The sequence below is a fragment of the Mobula hypostoma genome, chromosome 23, assembly GCF_963921235.1.
Source record: "Mobula hypostoma chromosome 23, sMobHyp1.1, whole genome shotgun sequence".
In the NCBI taxonomy this organism is placed as follows: domain Eukaryota; kingdom Metazoa; phylum Chordata; class Chondrichthyes; order Myliobatiformes; family Myliobatidae; genus Mobula; species Mobula hypostoma.
Window position 1 is genome coordinate 29704522 of NC_086119.1, and position 17301 is coordinate 29721822.

The window sequence follows — 17301 nt, forward strand, 5'->3', positions numbered from 1 at the left end:
ATCTATGGATGGGAATAAGCAGCGTTTTGGGCAGAGAGCTATCATCAGCACTCAGGCTCTGACACTTCTAACTTTACAATTATTTGCAACTATTGCTCCTGGGCATGATAAAAGAGAAGTCTACTTCCAAACAAAATCAACCAAAAAAATTCATGATTAAATGTGAGTGACGGAATACTTTGAGTCATAAAGTCACAGAGTTATTGAGTTCTGCAGCTCAGAATTACACCCCTTGGCCCACTGAGTCTGCTCCACTCATCACATGCCACTTACATTTTCATCAATTTCCCCTAGATTCTACCAAAAATGAGGGACAATTTGCAGTGGCCAATTAACCTACCAAATGTTTTGCCTTTGGGAGGGGGAAGGAAACCAGACAATTTGGAGTAAACACATGTGGTGTCAGAGAGAACTTTCAAGTTCTGCAAAGTTTGAGGTCTGCAGAGCTTTAGTTGTAGTAGAAAGATCTCTTAAATCCTAGAGTTAATTGTACAATATTATCTTCTTACTTATTCTAGTTATCATTGCGGTTCCATTTGCTTGTTTGCATTTTGGATGCTTTATTTAGTAATTGACTCTGCACCATCCTTATGGTCCAAGTGTTCAGGGACTTTCACTTCCTCAGAAGCTTGTCATAAAATAAATACAGTGAATCCTGTTTTAATCCATCTCTGTAGTGGGACAACTTCCAGCTCGGCGTCTGTAATCTTTCAAACTTGTCAGCAAGGTCATTAGTATTGTCTCTGATACTAAATCAACTTCCTTTGCCACTTATAGAGAAGAATGAATTATGAATGCATTAGTTACCTATGAACTCATTTGTTTTATCAAGTTAAAAAATTATAACAAAAATAGTTTTCTTTTACATAAGGAGACAAGAAGCATTCTGCCCCTCTTCTACCTCTCCCCTTCCCCCCTCCGCTTCCCCTTTCCCCCTCCTTCCTCTTCCTCTTCCTCTTCCCCTTCCCCCTCCCTCCTCCTCCTCTTCCCCCTCCCTCTTCTCCCCCTCTTCCCCCTCCCTCTTCTCCCACTTTCCCCCTCTTCCCCTACCTCTTCTCCCCCTCTTCCCCCTCCCTCTTCTCCCCCTCTTCCCCCTCCCTCCTCCCCCTCTTCCCCCTCCCTCCTCCCCCTCTTCCCCCTCCTTCCTCTCCCCCTTTCCCCCTCCTTCCTCTCCCCCTCTTCCCCTCTATCCTCTCCTACTTCTCCCACTCTCTCCCTTCTCTCTCCCCTTTCCCACTCACCCCCTCCTCCCCACCTCCTTCCCCAATCCCCCTCACCCCTTTCCCCTCTCTAACCCTCGCCCCCTCAACTTCTCCCCACTTTCACCCATCCCATCCCTCACCCCTCTCTCCCTCTCCCCCTCTCCTGCACTCCCTTCTCACCCCTTTCCCCTCTAACTCTCTTCCCCATACCCTCTTCTCCCCACTCTTCCCATCCTCCCCTCTCCCCCACCCCTCTCCCCAACCCTCCTCTCCGCACCCCTCCTCTCCCACCCTTCCCCACCTCCCCCACCTCCCCTCCCTCTCCTTGCCCCTTTGCCCCCTCTCTCCCCCTTTTTCCTGCCTCTGCTCCTCTCTCTTCCGCTTCCTCCTAGCTCTGCCCCTACACTCCATCCTCTCTGCACCCTTGACCATCCTTTAGCCCCCTTCACTTCCCAATGTGTCCCTTGTCCTCCTCTAAGCCCCTCCACTCCTCCAATTCCCTGTTTCCTCCTCGCCCCTTCTTGCTTATTCTTCCCTCCTCCTCCCTCTTTCCCACTCTTGTCCTGACTCTTCTTTATTCTTTTCCCCTCCCTCTTTTCTCTTCCTCTCCCTCTCTCCTCCAACCCTCCCCATCTCCCAATCTATCCGTCTCCCCTCTTCGCCGCCTCCTCTCTCCTTTTTGTAGAGGGAAACAAGAATATTGTTATTGTGTGTGTGTGTGTGTTCACAGAGATAGTATGTGAGATTTTGAATAGTCAAAATTGAGGGCTGTTGGCTTTAGCCAAATAAGTGTTCCAGAGGGCTAAGATTGTGGTTTCTGATTTCTTTTTTTTGCTGAGTTTAATTTATAAAGGTCCTAAATTAGGCAGATAATCCTTAATTAATGCTTAGGTTCATGCTGTGGAAAAGTTATTCAAACAGGACTACCTGGTAACTATCCTGCCCTTTGAAACAGCACGCAGGGTATTCATCAAATCAAATAATGGGACAATCAATTCAGGATTGCCTCAGATATTTCTCAACCTTATTGATTTAAGATTTGGTTTCACCATCAACAATTCCCCACAAAAGATGGCGTTTACAGAGTGTGGAATAAACACAATAGGTTTCAGTATTCTATTGATCAAATTTTTAAATAATTTGAAATAGAAGTACAGACTCTTTTAAGAATGAAATTATTAATTTGGGCTTTTAGAAGTGCTTTTGGCTTTTCCCCAATCTGTGAGTCATCTCTGCTCAATTTCCTTCAGGACCGGTAGTTTTATAAGTGCTTTGAAAGTTTTCTCAGCATTTGTGTGATTTTTGTCTAATTTATCAAAGGTTTTCCCTGGTTTCTGCTGGTTCAAGTAGCCATTTCTCCCCCACTGCTACTATTGCACTACTGTATATGGAATGAGCTGCCAGAGGAAGTGGTTGAGGCAGGTATAATAACTTCTAGCAGACGGTTGGACAAATACAGGATGCGAAAGGTCTAGAAGAATATGGGCTAAATGTAGGCAAATGGGACCTGCTTGGATGGGTGTCTTGGTTAGCATGGAGCAGTTGGGCTGAAAGGCCTGTTTCTGGGCTCCAGGACTCTACGACTGACATGGTATCTGGGTAAGGGGTAATGGTGTAATTTGTTGCTTATTTTCTCAGAGGCGTAAAATGGACCTCTTGTTGGAACTGTTGTCCTCAACTTTTCAGTTCGCATTATGTATATTTTTTAAAACATTCTTGACTACAAGATAAATTAACATAGAAAAGTCAGCAAAAGTTTACCTAGAGGAAAGAAAATCGAACAATTCTAGCAATAATGGACAAATGAATAAAAATGTTGTTGAAAAGTTAGGCTGTGAAAGGAAATCTGAGGATGCAGCAGGGTTTGGATGGGTTTTTTTTCCCACAAATTCAGCCTGAGTGATATTGGTGCTCTGAGAAGATTGGAAACTTCACTGAAGTGACTGAAGTTGAAGATCAGAGGCATTGAGGGTGTTTTAGAGGAAAATGATAGCGATTCATTGTTGATTGAGAATGCATTAGTTTGAAGGTGAGCGATGCAGAAGCACTTCAGCTGGGGTCTGGCCTCTCCCATCGGTACTACCTTCCTGTGTTAGAGCAGTGGAATGACAGACTGGACTGTGTGTGTCTGCACAGTGCCGGGAGGCTGTATCATCAATTGCTGGACATAGTCGCTTAGGGTCTTGGACTATATGTATATATTTTTTTCAAGTGAATATGCTTCTTTGCTCGCTATTTTGATTACATTAACTCGCTATTTGTAAATGTTCGCTTGCTATTTTGAATGTTTTGCACCTTGATGCCAGAGGAACAGAGTCTTGTTCGGCTGTATCTATGTATGGCTTGAATGATTACTGAACTTGATTTGATTTGAAGGTGGTTTGATATGATATGATTTTTCTGAAAATTGTTTTTCTGGAATCCTGTTTAAGACCGTCTTCAAGGAGCGTCCAAATATGTTTGAAAATATACTAAACATTATTTCTGTACTGCAGTAATTTCTAAATCTAAACACTTAATACGTCTAACAAATGTGTTTTTTTAATATACTGTCTGAAATCTGCAATAGAAGTGAGCTAATTTGGATATACCAGTACCTTATTTGTGTCTAGCCTGTCACCATGTAAGACATAGAATTGGGTAAGTGGTAAAAGAGGTTACTTTTGGGAGACATTTTTCACCCAGACTGATGAGTACTTGGAATGCGCTGCTAGAGAGAATGGTGGAAGCAAATTCACTGACAGGGTTTAAGTTGTGACTGGGCACTGAACACTGTGGGCCTAGTGTTGGAAGGTAGGATTAATAAAGGAGGATGCCCACTTGTTGGTTTGGATGATTTGGGCTGAATGGCCTGTTCTCATGTTGTATGGCTCTTTGAACGTTCTCACTGTAAGTCCAATGGTTTGATAAAAGACTTGTACTGGGGCAGATTTTGAATTAACAGGTTGACTTCTGCCAGTTTCTGGTTTGGTCTGCAAAATGCATCAGGCAGGAAAGCATTGATTAGTGGGATGCTCTGACCTCAATCTGCTTGTTTAATTCATACGTAGTCATTCACCAAGGGAATAAGATCATAAACCAAAATGTCATGGAAAAATTTCCATAGCACTGAAAATATATCTAGGCAAAACTCTATATCACCTACAAAAATCAACATTGCAACATGAATAATTTGTGCAAAATACTATTAATACTCGTTTATCAAAGATAATTCCCATTTGGATTTTCAGTAAAGTTAAAGCTGTATAAAATTTAGCTGGCCAAAATTCAGATCAAAGTATTAAATATTCCTGTTTTTAATCATTGCAATGTGCATTGTTCCTGTTCTGAAATAATTAATCATTGATGAAGTGGTAGGAAAGGTGCTGTATTTGTTCTTAGTCTGTGTCCGCTTAGCAAGGAGAGGAGGGGTTGGGAATGTCAGTCTTCTCAGTCAGGACTGATTTCTAACAGCTGTGCTACTGTACTGAGGAATTGAATATACTTAAATACAAATAAAATTTGAATACTTAAGAAAAATTGGTTTATTGTTGTCACATGTGTTGTGGTGTACAATGAAAACTTGTCTGGCATACTATCTATACATTTCAATTCATTACAGCAGTGCATTGGTAATCAGCAGAATGCGGAATAAAATGTTGCAGAGAGTGCAATGCAAGTAGACGTTAAGGTGCAAGGTCATAACGTTGCGTCAGTCCTGGTTAAGAGTCTCTGCCTGAAATGTCGACTGTTAACTCTTTTTCATAGGTGCTGCCTGGCCTGCTGAGTTCCTCCAGCATTTTGTGTGTGTTGCTTTGGATTTCCAGCATCTGCAGACTTTCTCATGTTTGTAAAGGTCATAGCGAGGTAGATTGTTAAACCAAGAGTCTATTTTGTTGTACTATGGAGCCTTTGGATAGCCTTTTTCAGGCTTTTGTATTTTCTGTCTGAGAGGAAGGGGGAGAAGAGAGAATGTGGAAGGTGGCTGGGGTCTTGGATTATGCTGGCTGCCTTACAGGCAGTGAGAAGTGTGCACCGAGTCTGTGGAAGGGAGGCTGGTTTCTGTGACGTGCTGAGCTGAGTCCACAGCTCTCTGCAATCTCCTGTGGTCGCGGGTAGAGCAGTTATAACGAGCTGTGATGCTTTAACGGTACGTCGATAGAAATTATGAGGGCCGAAGTGGTGATGTTCAGTCTCAGGACCCTGAAGCTCTCAACTTTCCTGGCCTCAGTACCATTGACGTAAACAAGACCATGTGAACTGCCTCTCTTACTGAAGTTAACGACCAACTCTTTTATATCAAGCAGTAGTAAATCAAGGCTGTATTGTCTAGAAGACATTTTGCTACTCGTCCAAGAGGTTTCTTCAGTCTTATTCCATGTTGGGTAGTTTCCTGGCTTATAAACTGTGAGTTCTTTAAAGGTATAGCGATTCCATGAGGATCGTTAAGAGTCATAGAGGTAATGAGAGGATCATTAGTCTTATCGTTACATGAATGGAGGTGTGAACTGTTGTGGAGCTGTGGGGGTAGAGATGTTGGCACTGCATTGTAAGTAGCTGATAGGTGGTGTCGTATCCCAAACCCTCTGTTCAGGGGTAGGCTTTCCAGTTTGACAAAGATGGCTTTTTTAACCCTTCCTTCAAATCACATGTCCTTCCTGTCCAAAATGTGCACTTTGTTATCATCAAAGGAGTGTCCCTTGTCCTTTAGATGTAGATATACAGGTGAGTTTTGACCTGTGGTATTAGCCCTCCTATGTCGGGCCATTTGTTTGTGAAGTGGTTGTTTTGTCTCACCGATATACAGATCTGTGCAGTTCTCATTGCATTGGATAGCATATACAATATTGCTCTGTTTTTGTTTAGGTGTAGGATTCTAGGGGTGGACGGGTTTCTGTCTGAGTGTGTTTGTAGGTTTGGAAAAACACAGGGATTTGGTGTTTGTTGAAAATCCTTCTGAGTTTCTCTGAAACTCCGGCTACACATGAGATGACTATGTTTTTCCATCTGGTTTGCTCCTTACCTCTGTCTGTTGGGCTGGTGTCCCTGCTGGGCTTTGTTGCTAAAAATGATGAAGGCTTGGTCAGGGGAGCTGCAAGCTTTCAAGGCTTCTCTTAAATACTCATGCGCCTTACTTTTGGCTGTAATATTTGTGGGCACATTTTCAGTGCGGTGATGTAGTGTCCTGATAATCCCCAATTTATGTTCTGATGGGTGAGAAGAGTCAGACTGTAGGTACTGATCTGTGGGGGTTGGTTTCCTGTAAACTTCCATATCTAGATGCCCACACAGATCAGTACCTACAGTTTGACCCGTCTCACCCATTAGAACACAAGTTGGGGGTTATCAGACACTACATCACTTTGCCAAGAATGGGCCCACCAACATTTACAGCCAAACATAAGGAGCACGAGTATTTGAGAGAAGCCTTGAAAACTTGCGGCTCCCCTGACTGGACCTTCATCAAGATGGCAACAAAAACCAGCAGGGACATCAGCCCAACAGACAGAGGTAAGGAGCAAACCAGATGGAAAAACATAGTCATCCCATGTGTAGCTGGAGTTTCAGAGAAACTCAGGATTTTCAACAAACACCAAGTCCCTGTGTTTCTCCAAACCTACAAACACACTCAGACAGAAACTCATCCACCTTCAAGATCCCACATCTAAACAAAAACAGAGCACTATTGTATATGCTATCCAATGCAATGAGAACTGCACAGATCTGTATATCGGTGAGACAAAACAACCACTTCACAAACAAATGGCCCAACATAGGAGGGCTAATACCACAGGTCAAAACTCAGCTGTATTTCTACATCTAAAGCAGCGGTCCCCAACCTCCGGGCTGCGGACCGGTACGGGGCCACAAAGCATGTGCTACCGGGCCGTGAGGAAACAATACGAGTCAGTTGCACCTTTCCTCATTCCCTGTCATGCACTGTTGAACTTGAACATAGGGTTGCCAACTGTTCTGTTATTGCTGGGACATCCCATATATTGGGCTAAATTGGTTTGTCCCGTATTTCCCCCGCTAAAATAGAGCGTTCCTATGAAACCTTTCGTGCCAAAATGATGTGAAGTAAAGAAGCAATTACCATTAATTTATATGGGAAAAATCTTTGAGCGTTCCCAGACCCAAAGAAAACCTAACAAATCATACCAAATAACACATAAAACAGAAAATAAATAACATTAACATATAGTAAAAGCAGGAATGATATGCTAAATACACAGCCTATATAAAGTAGAAATAATGTATGTACAGTATAGCCGGGAAGATGAAGGCAAAACGGATTTGTGGGGGGGGGGGGGAAATTGGCACGTACGCGCATGCGCACACAGGTGCCCGCGCAAGGCTTTATGGTCATGGTAGTCTTTCCTGGGGTAAAGTGTCCCGGGATTTGACGGCTACTTTTGTCCCTTATTTGGGAGTGAGAAAGTTGGTGACCCTAACTGTAAGAGACATGTTGAGGTGAGTTTAACCCTACTTGAACACACCCGCCTCCTCCCCCAGCCAGTCGGCCGGTCTGCAAGAATATTGTCAATTTTAAACTGGTCCGCGGTGCCATAAAGGTTGGGGACCCCTGATCTAAAGGACAAGGGGCACTCCTTTGATGATAACAAAGTGCACATGTTGGACAGGTAGGACATGTGATTTGAAGGAGGGGGTTAAAGAAGCCATCTTTGTCAAAACTGGGAAAACCTACCCCTGAACAGAGGGTTTGGGGTACGACACCACCTATCAGCTCCTTACAATGCATCCCAACATCTCTACCCCCCCAGCTCCACAACAGTTCACACCTCCATTCATGTAACAATAAGACTAATGACTCTCTCATTACCTCTACGACTTATAACAACCCTCATGTGATTGCTATACCTTTAAACAACTCAAGGGTTTATAAACCGGAAAACTACCCACCATGGATTAGAACTGAAGAAGCCTTTCGGATGAATAGCGAAACGTCTTCTAGACAACACAGCAAGTCCAGTTACAAACAGGAGGAAATCTGCAGATGCTGGAAATCCAAGCAACACACACAAAATGCTGCAGGAACTCAGCAGGCCAGGCAGCATCTATGGAAAAGAGTACTGTCCTATCCTCACACGCCTTGCTTGAATTGACAGGCAGATGAACTCCATTCCCAATTACTACACTGACAAAGACGTTCCAAGTTGACTTTCTTTAATGTAGCAACTGGTGGTAGGGTAAAACTGACAGAAAGAAAAACATACAATTGAAAGGTGTCCAAAGTCCCATTTTGGTAAGTACAAGGCAAGCATTACTACTACTACGTGGACTCAAACCTAAGGGGCTGGCATCGGGCATGATGACGGACTCTTCACTTCTCCCTCTCCGTCATCAGTGTGTTTAGTTCATCTACATTAGCTGTCTTCTAGGAGTGTGTTGACCATAGTCTTGGGAGGGTGCCCAGGGTTCATCCTCCCATGCTTGGGCTCCCGTATGATGACTACGCTGGCAGGTAGCTTGGGGTGGCGTAGACAGTGCCCCGCTAGTTGCAGTCTTCTCGCCTCGATTTTAGTGGTGAGCATCGGTATGTTGTTATAGAGCTCAACGTTCGTCATGTGCTGTTGCCAACTCATGTCAAGAGCCATCCGGAGCATTCGTGTATAGCAACCATCTAGAGACTTTCGTATAGTCTTGGTGAGTGTCCACGTCTCACATCCGTACATGAGAATGGACTCTATGACTGCTGTGAAGATCCTCTTTTTAAGCCCTCTGGTCAGGTTCAACTTCCAGATTTCTTTCATGTCGTTCATAGCCCTCCACACCAGCGCCTTCCATATCTTTATGTCCTTCTCCGAACTCATCATTCTTGACCCGAGGTACTTGTAGTCAAAGACTTTCTTAATGGTATCATTCTCTACGGTCTTGAGAGTATCTTTGTCACAGTTAAATGCCATGTACTCTGTCTTTTTAGCGTTTAGGTGAAGTCCAACTTTATTGCACTCAATTTCCACTTTTGTCAGTCGCTGCTGTGCTTCCTCCATCTGGTCAGAGAGCAGGACTATGTCATCTGCAAAATCGAGATCTGTGAGCGTAACTGGTCTGACCCTTTTGATTCACCCTGGTTTTATGGTAAAACCAAGCTTGTCATGATCTTTGGTAGCTTGACGCAGAGCGTAATCAAGGACGATTATAAAGATGTAGGGTGCCAGAGTGTCTCCTTGCAGCACACCAGCTAGGAGCTCGAACACTGCTGTTTCTCCGTCTGGTGATAAACTTTCGCATGGTTTCGGACTCTATTGCTCTCAGTAGATGGTCTGGCACTCCGTAAGCTTTCAGGATCTTCAGCATTTTATCTCGGTGAATGGAGTCAAAAGCTTTGCGAAAATCGATGTAAGTAATCACGGCTGGTAGGTTGTTCTTCTTGACTTCCTCGATGATCCTATGGAGAGCAAGTATTTGCATTACTGTTGTGTGCTTCTGCCGAAAATCATTCTGATTGAATCTTAGCTTAGGGTCAATGGCGGTGTGAATCCTGTTCAAGATCATCCGATTGTATAACTTTGCTAAGATGCAGATCAAGCCGATACCGTGGTAGTTATCTGTCTTTGTGAGGGATCCAGACTTGGGGACTGGGATAATGTTTGAGAGTGACCACTGTTCTGGATTGTCGCCTTTCGTCAGTGCCGTATTACATATGTACAGCAAGATGTCGTCCAGGTCGCAGTTCTTCAGGACATCTGGTGGTATCCCATCTGGTCCAGCGCTCCTGCCCTGTTTGAGTGCATATTTGGGCCTTCTTCAGTTCCTCAATGGTGAATGGGCCGTCATTGATGTCTTCTTGCGTTAGTATCATGGGTTTGTCCTCTTCTTCTTCCATGATCATTGGAGGGCTTCCCAGCAGGTTCTTAAAGTGGGTAAACCATGTCAGCACACGGTCTTCTGCTGTTTTACCACTTATTTGACCTGATGGGGACTTCTTCCATCTACTGATCTCATTGTCTAGGCGCCATGATTCTCCATGCTGCAGTCTTCATTAGCAGCTTCTATCTCTCTAATCCTCTCAGCTAGTTCCTCTTCCTTTAGTCGGTCGTAGGTGGCAAAGAGATTCTTCTTTGCTGTCTTGAACTTGTCTCTTAGCTCTTCTGTTTCGCTCCTTCTAAGTTCGGCATGACAAGCATTGACCACACTTCTTGCTGTGACGACGTCAGGATGTTTCGAGATCCGACTCTTCTTGATTCGCTTCACAGTAGGCAAACTCTTTGTTGCATCTGTGTGTCCGTCTATGAGCCGTTGTTAGCGGTCGGTGGCAGTCTCTTCCTCCTCCCTTTCCAGTGGGCCGAAGCGATTTCTCACCTCCACTGTGTACTGGGCTTGAAGAATAGGTTGTGAGGAGAATGCCTTCCAGTCTACCTTCTCCTTGGGACCTGTGGCTTTGGGTTGCCGCAGGCTCAGTCTCACTTGCTCTGTGGTCAGAACTGACCGAGTTGAAGGTGCTGTAGGCTTCTGTGTTGATCACACAATTACGCCATTTTGTTCTTACGAGGATGTAATCGAGCTGTTTCCTGTAGATGGAGGCTCTGTTTTCGTATGTCCACAGATTACCAGCTCACTTCTTGAATTGTGTGTTGGCGGCAATGATACTGTGTTCCTGGATGAAATCAACTAGATATTGTCCATTTCTGTTGGTGAAGTCTTGGTATGAGTATGGAACATCTTCCAGTCCGACCTGGGCATTAAAATCGCTGAGCACAGCCAGAAAGTTATGTGCCGGTATTGAAGTGACAGCTTTGTGAAGTTTACTGTAGAAGCCTCCACCTCCTTCTCCTTGCCGCAGTTGTGCGGGGAGTAACAGATGATGACGAGGTCACTGGGTTTCCGTCAAATTCCACAGTAAGGATTCTGTCACTGACTGAGACTACGTCCCTCAGTGCCTCCTTCGCCTTGCGGTTCAACATCAGCCCTACTCCACCTTGTGCTGACATCGTCGTCGGCTGTCTCCATGTGGACGAGGTGATGAGGTGCATCCCCTCTACCTCTGTGAACTTTATCTCTTGGTCAGGGTGTACATGACGGTGTTCTTGGATCCCCAGGGTGGAGATCTCGTAGCTGCTTGCCTGTGATGCCAACTCTGTGCATCGAGGCAAGAGGCGGATGGTGTTTGCGTTGAAGGTTGCGATGATTGTTTTTACCTTACAATGCAAAAGATGCGCAGTTTGCTCGGCCCCCTTGTCGGACTCAACCCTCCCCGTGGGGTTTGAGGTTGCATCTTCATACTGCCTGTCTCGGCCAGGGTCTGGGTGTTCCACAGAGTTCCTGAGCACTCCCGGCTCTGGAAGTATAGGGTTTGTTGGGTTGTCTGTCATCATAATGCCTTACAAGGCGCAAAACGAAAGACTGTGTGGCACACCACTCCTCACACAGACAGTAGGTGGCCGTTGACTCACAAAGAGTTCATCCGCCCTTTGACGGGTTTTGTTTTTAGTCCTGCTGGGTGCCTACACACCCTCCTCCCCGGTTAACCGAAGTGCACCAGGGGGTGTGCCAGTTGAGTCGCTGACAACCCGACCCGAGACAGGTAGTACTGGGCTACGTGGCACCAGTAGCAAGGCAAGGCCCTGACCTGACCTGCAAGCATTAAGTATACCACAAATGATACAAAATAATGCACAAGGTACTGTATACAAATAAGTTCCGAATATATCATAAAGATAGGCTACTGGTAAGTAAGATGTTGCTACATACAATGTATCTTATGTACATTTTCTCACTAAAGGTTAGCCAGAACATGTGGTCTTCATGAATATTCCATCTGTATTTTATCTGCACATAAACTGTTCAAATATCTCTGATTTGTGGAAATACGCATATACATCAATAAATAATAAACCCAAAGATTGCTTTTACATACCGCTGATGCTTTCAAAGACCGACATCAGGATGATGTCGGATGAAAAGGCACAAGCTCTCCCTCAACTCTACATGGAGAACTGTCTCGACGCCTACTAATGATGTCATCAACTAGAGACACAGATCACATGACCTAAATGACTGATATACAAAACTACCAGCAAAGGGTGCTAAATGACGAATAAAAATAACTGATTACTTAAGGCAGCACAAGTACAGATGATGTTTCGGGCTGAGACCCTTCAGCAGGACTGGAGAAAAAAAGACGAGGAATAGAGTTAAAATGTTGGGGGAGGGGAGGGAGAATCACAAGATGATAGGTGAAACTAGGAGGGGGAGGGGTGAAGTAAAGAGCTGGGAAGTGGATAGGTGAAAGGGGTACAGGGCTGGAGAAGGGGGAATCTGATAGGAGAGGACAGAAGGCCATGGGAGAAAGAAAAGGGGGAGGAGCACCAGAGGGAGGTGATGGGCAGGCAAGGAGGTAAGGTGAGAGAGGGAAAAGGGGAACATTACCAGAAGTTCGAGAAACTGCTGTTCATGGCATCAGGTTGGAGGCTACCCTGACGGAATACAAGGTGTTGTTCCTCCAACCTGAGTGTGGCCTCATAGCAACTATAATCTGCCTCTACACCTCCTCCCTTACTACCATTTAGGGCCTCAAACAGTCCTTCCAGGTGTGGTGACACTTCATATACTTCATTGGGGTCATGTACTGTGTCTGGTGCTCCTGTGTATTGGTGAGACCTGACATAGATTGGGAAACTGCTTTGCTGTGCATTTATGCTCTGTCTGCTAGAAAAAAACAGGATCTCCCAGTAGCTACCCATTTTAATTCCACTTCCCATTCCGGTATGTCTATCCATAGCCTCCTCTGCTGTCGCAATGAATCCACACTCGGGTTGGAGGAACAACACCTTGTACCTGTTTGAGTAGCCTCCAGTCTGATGGCATGAACATCGATTTCTCAAACTTCCGGTAATGGCACCCGCACCCCTCCCCCCTTCACCATTCCCCATCCCCTTTTCCCTCTCTCACCTTCCCTCCTTGCCTGCCCATCACCTCCCTCTGGTGCTCCTCCCCCCTTTTATTTCTTCCATGGCCTTCTGTCTTCTCCAATTAAATTTCCCCTGTATTTCTTTCACCTATCAACTCCTTAGCTCTTTGCTTCACCTCTCCCCCTCCCGGTTTCACCTATCACCTTGTCTTTCTCCCACCCCCCCCCACCCCTCACCTCTTAACTCTACTCCTAATCTTTTTTTTCTCCAGTCCTACTGAAGGGTCTTGGCCCGAAATGTCGACTGTACTCTTTTCCATAGTTGTTGCCTGGCCTGCTGAGTTCTCCCAGCATTTTGTGTGTACAGCAAGTCCAGTTGCCTTGATTTACTACTGCTTGATATACAAAGACCTGGATGACTGAGAACCTTCATAGACAGACCAGCTCTTTAGTTTTGCTGACATTGACAGAAGGGGTGTCATCATGGCAGCATTTCACTAGGCTCTTTGTCTCCCTCCTGTACTCTGACTCATTGTGATCTGATAAACGGCCCACTACGGTGCTATAATTTGCAAACTTGTAGGTGGCGTTAAAGCAGAATCCACCAACACAGTTCATGAGTGTATAGGGTGTGCAATACGAGGCTGAGGGTGTAAGAGCATTGGAGTCATGGGAAAAGAAACCGTTTAATTAATCAGGCTGCACGGTCGTGTGAATAAGCCTCCAAGAGTAGGTGTTAAATTGTTTGTTTCTTCAAATGTACACGCTGAGTCTAGATCAGTCTTCCTTTTCATGGTCAGGACCTGTGGACCTGTTATCCATTCCTGTCAAATAATATTATGCAATTGATACTGAAAATGTGCAAAAAACTATCACGACTTTTATTAGTATTTGCTAGGTATTGATCATAGGTGCTTTGTTAATGAGGAAGTTGATACAAAGAAAAATACAAAGACATTCAAATAGCTGTAATTTTATCGACAGTGTGACATTTAATCATTAGAATTTCTATAACATATTCCTGCTTAGCAGATAACTGGCAATAGTGCACGTTTGAGCGCTTGTTACCAGTTATTAAGTTTGAACTGAATTACTCATCTATTTATTTTCAAGAAAATCAAATACTGCATTTTATCACAAATTTGCCATTTCTTTGGAGATTAAGTTCTGCTGATAACAATTGTAAACCAATAGTACAAATCTGGTTGCTTTTTTTTTTAAAGCACAGCTAATATCCTTTGTCATTACTTGGAATTAGTCTTGGAACTGCTGTAATATGCTGGGAAGTTCTGGCTTCCACAAGAACATCTAAACTTGCTTGCCAGGAGTTACATTGGGAAATCTGTCCTCAGTGCAAGTTACAGATTAAGTGATTTAACCTTGTATAAGGGTCTTGATGTCTTTGTGCTGAATCATAAGAGTCCTCTGTGTTGCTGCGGTGTGGTTGCTGGAAGGCTGCTGTCTTTCTTTGGGAGTCTGCACAAGCACCCAGGCTAGCCCATGGCAAGTGTTTCCCTTGGGTCAGCATGAGGTTGCTCTCGAGGCCGGACAGATCATTCTGGATCTGGTGCCTAATAGGCCGTAGTGGGAAATAATTTAGTGTTCCTGTGAGCGGAGAACAACCCTGTCTTTCTTTTCTCCCACTCTGCTGGGCATCGATTCAGATTCAGATTTAGATATGGCATTATGTCACCTGTACATTGAAACACACGGCGCAATGCGTCATTTGTGTCAAGTCAAATCAAATCAGCTGTGCTGGGGGCCACACTTCTGGCACCGATATCGCATCCCCATAACTCACTGACCATAACCCTAACTGTGCATCTTTGGAATGTGGGTGGAAACCAGAGCACCTGGGGGAGAGTGCAAACCCCTTACAGACGATGTGGGATTCAAGCCTGGACTGGTGATCAACTGGTGCTGTAAAGTGATTGTGCTAATGCTACTGTGCCTTCCTCAATGCTCCAAGTCCTACCTTTGTGACCTACCTGTCTTTTTCCAGTCAATTAAGATACGTAGGAAGGTCCAGCTTATAGCACCAGTTGGTTGCAGTTATCTCCAGTGAATAACAAGATATTTTCTGATGTTGTTGACCATCAGCTGGTCAGATCAAGCTGTGAGGATGCACATTTCGGTTGGTTTAACCATCATGGGATTTAAGCAGGGCAGTGATGTGAGTGTTTTAAACTGCAGCAAATGTCTGACCAATTGTGAAAAACATTTCCATGGAATTCTAAAGTTTCCAGTGTAATGTTCATGACCTCTTTGAAGTCCACCTTTCTAAAGTGCTGCTGTTTTCTGTCAATAGGGTGAATAACATCAAACAAGAACAAGCAACGATTGATGGCTATTGAAGGTCCTTGGCTTTAAAGTAAGTCAATTTCCTTGGTTGGTACATTGAACTTAAAATTAAACTCTCAACAATAATGAACATTTTATTGATGTAATGTTTGTACTGTATGCTGTTGTATTTGAATTGTCAAAGTTCAAATTAATTTATTATCAAAGTACATGTGTGTCACCAGAAAGAACCCTGAGATTCATTTACTTGCAGGCATTCTCAATAAATCCATCAACTGTAATATAATCAGTGAAAAGCTGCACCAACAGGCCGACAACTGGTGTGTAAAAGGCAACAAACTATGCAAATACAAATGGAAATAAAAATAAATTATGATAATAAATAAGCAATACATATCGAAAACATGAGATGAAGAGTTCTAGAAAGTGAGTCCGTAGGTTGTGGGAACAGTTCAGTGATATGGCAAGTGAAGTTATCTCCTCTGGTGGTTGAGGGGTAATAACTGTTCAAGAACCTGGTGGTGGGTGTTCCTGAATCCTGAATCCACTGACATCGAAGTAAAACCTGATAAGATATCAGGAAATGTGCAGACTGGTAGCAGAGAATACATGGACTGAATCAGGGAAATATAAAGACAAATGTGTATTGTCTGAGCACCTTTCATGACCTCAAGACATGAAGTATTTTACAACCAGTGGAATAACCTAGAGTTGTAAGAAATGGTTGAGATTTTTCAATACTGAGAATCCCGACTGTGGATTACCAGCAGTTATATTGTAAGTTTCAATTTTCACTACCAGTTGAAAGCATTAATTAGATGATAATAACAAGAAATTGCAGTTCAAAGTTAAGTTTAATATCAGAGTATATACATGTCATCACGTACAACCCTAAGATTCTTTCTCTGTGGCATACTTAGCAAATCTAGAGAACGTTAACTGTAAACAGGATCTGTAAACTGTAAACATCAGGAACTATAAACTGTAAACAAACTGTGTAAATAATTGTGCACAAACTGTGATGTACTGTGCAGATAATAAAGAAATAGCAATAGATAACGAGCGTGAAATAACAAGATAAAGGAGTCTTTAACTGAAGAAGTTTTGCGTTTTTAAATTCACTACTGCGAAGCCTCTTCCGGTGATGCCTACACTGAAGAAGTTTAAATCTTCTCTTCGACGGGCGTTCAGTGAAACCATCTCTCACTGCTCCCCATCTGTAATTTCTTCGGCTCTTCAACTTTTCGACCACATTTTGACTCAGACTCGTTATCATTTTGGATCTCCCCCTCCTCTTCCCACTTTCAAATCTCTTGCTAGCTCTTCTTTCAGTTAGTCCTGACGAAGGGTCTCGGCCCGAAATGTCAATTGTACCTCTACTTATAGATGCTGTCTGGCCTGCTGTGTTCACCAGCAACTTTGATGTATGTTGCTTGAATTTCCAGCGTCTACAGAATCCCTCGTGTTTGCATTCTTAAATAGTGTAGTTATCTCCTTTTGTTCAAAAGCCTGATGGTTGAGGGGTAGTAACTGTTCTTGAATCTGGTGGTGTGGGTCCTCAGGCACTTGTACCCTCTACCTGATGGCAGCCGTGAAGAAAGAACATGGCCTGGGTGGTGAGGATCTTCGACGATGGATGCTGCTTTTCTACAGTAACGTTTCATATAGATGTGCTCAAAGATTGGGAAGGTTTTACCTGTGATGTACTAGGATGAATCCACTACCTTTTGTAGGATTTTCTGCTCAAAGACATTGCTGTTCCCACACCAGGCTATAATGCAGCCAGTCAGCACACTTTCTACCACACATCTACAGAAATTTGCCAAGGCTTTTGATAACTCTCTTCACCTCTGATTTTCCGATGATTACCGGCTCATGGACCTCTGGTTTCCCTCTCCTGGAGTCTACAATCAGTTCCTTGGTCTTATTGACATTGAGTGAGAG

General features: G+C 44.0%; 1 protein-coding gene across 2 annotated transcripts in view; it reads left to right on the forward strand.

The window, feature by feature from the left end:
* Positions 1-17301, forward strand: part of LOC134336817 (rab effector Noc2-like) — a 258174-nt gene that overhangs the window by 61535 nt on the left and 179338 nt on the right. For both annotated transcript variants that reach the window (XM_063031313.1, XM_063031312.1), the window contains one exon: positions 15365-15427. The gene's annotated coding sequence lies outside the window, so the exon portion shown is untranslated. The remainder of the gene's footprint in view (positions 1-15364; positions 15428-17301) is intronic.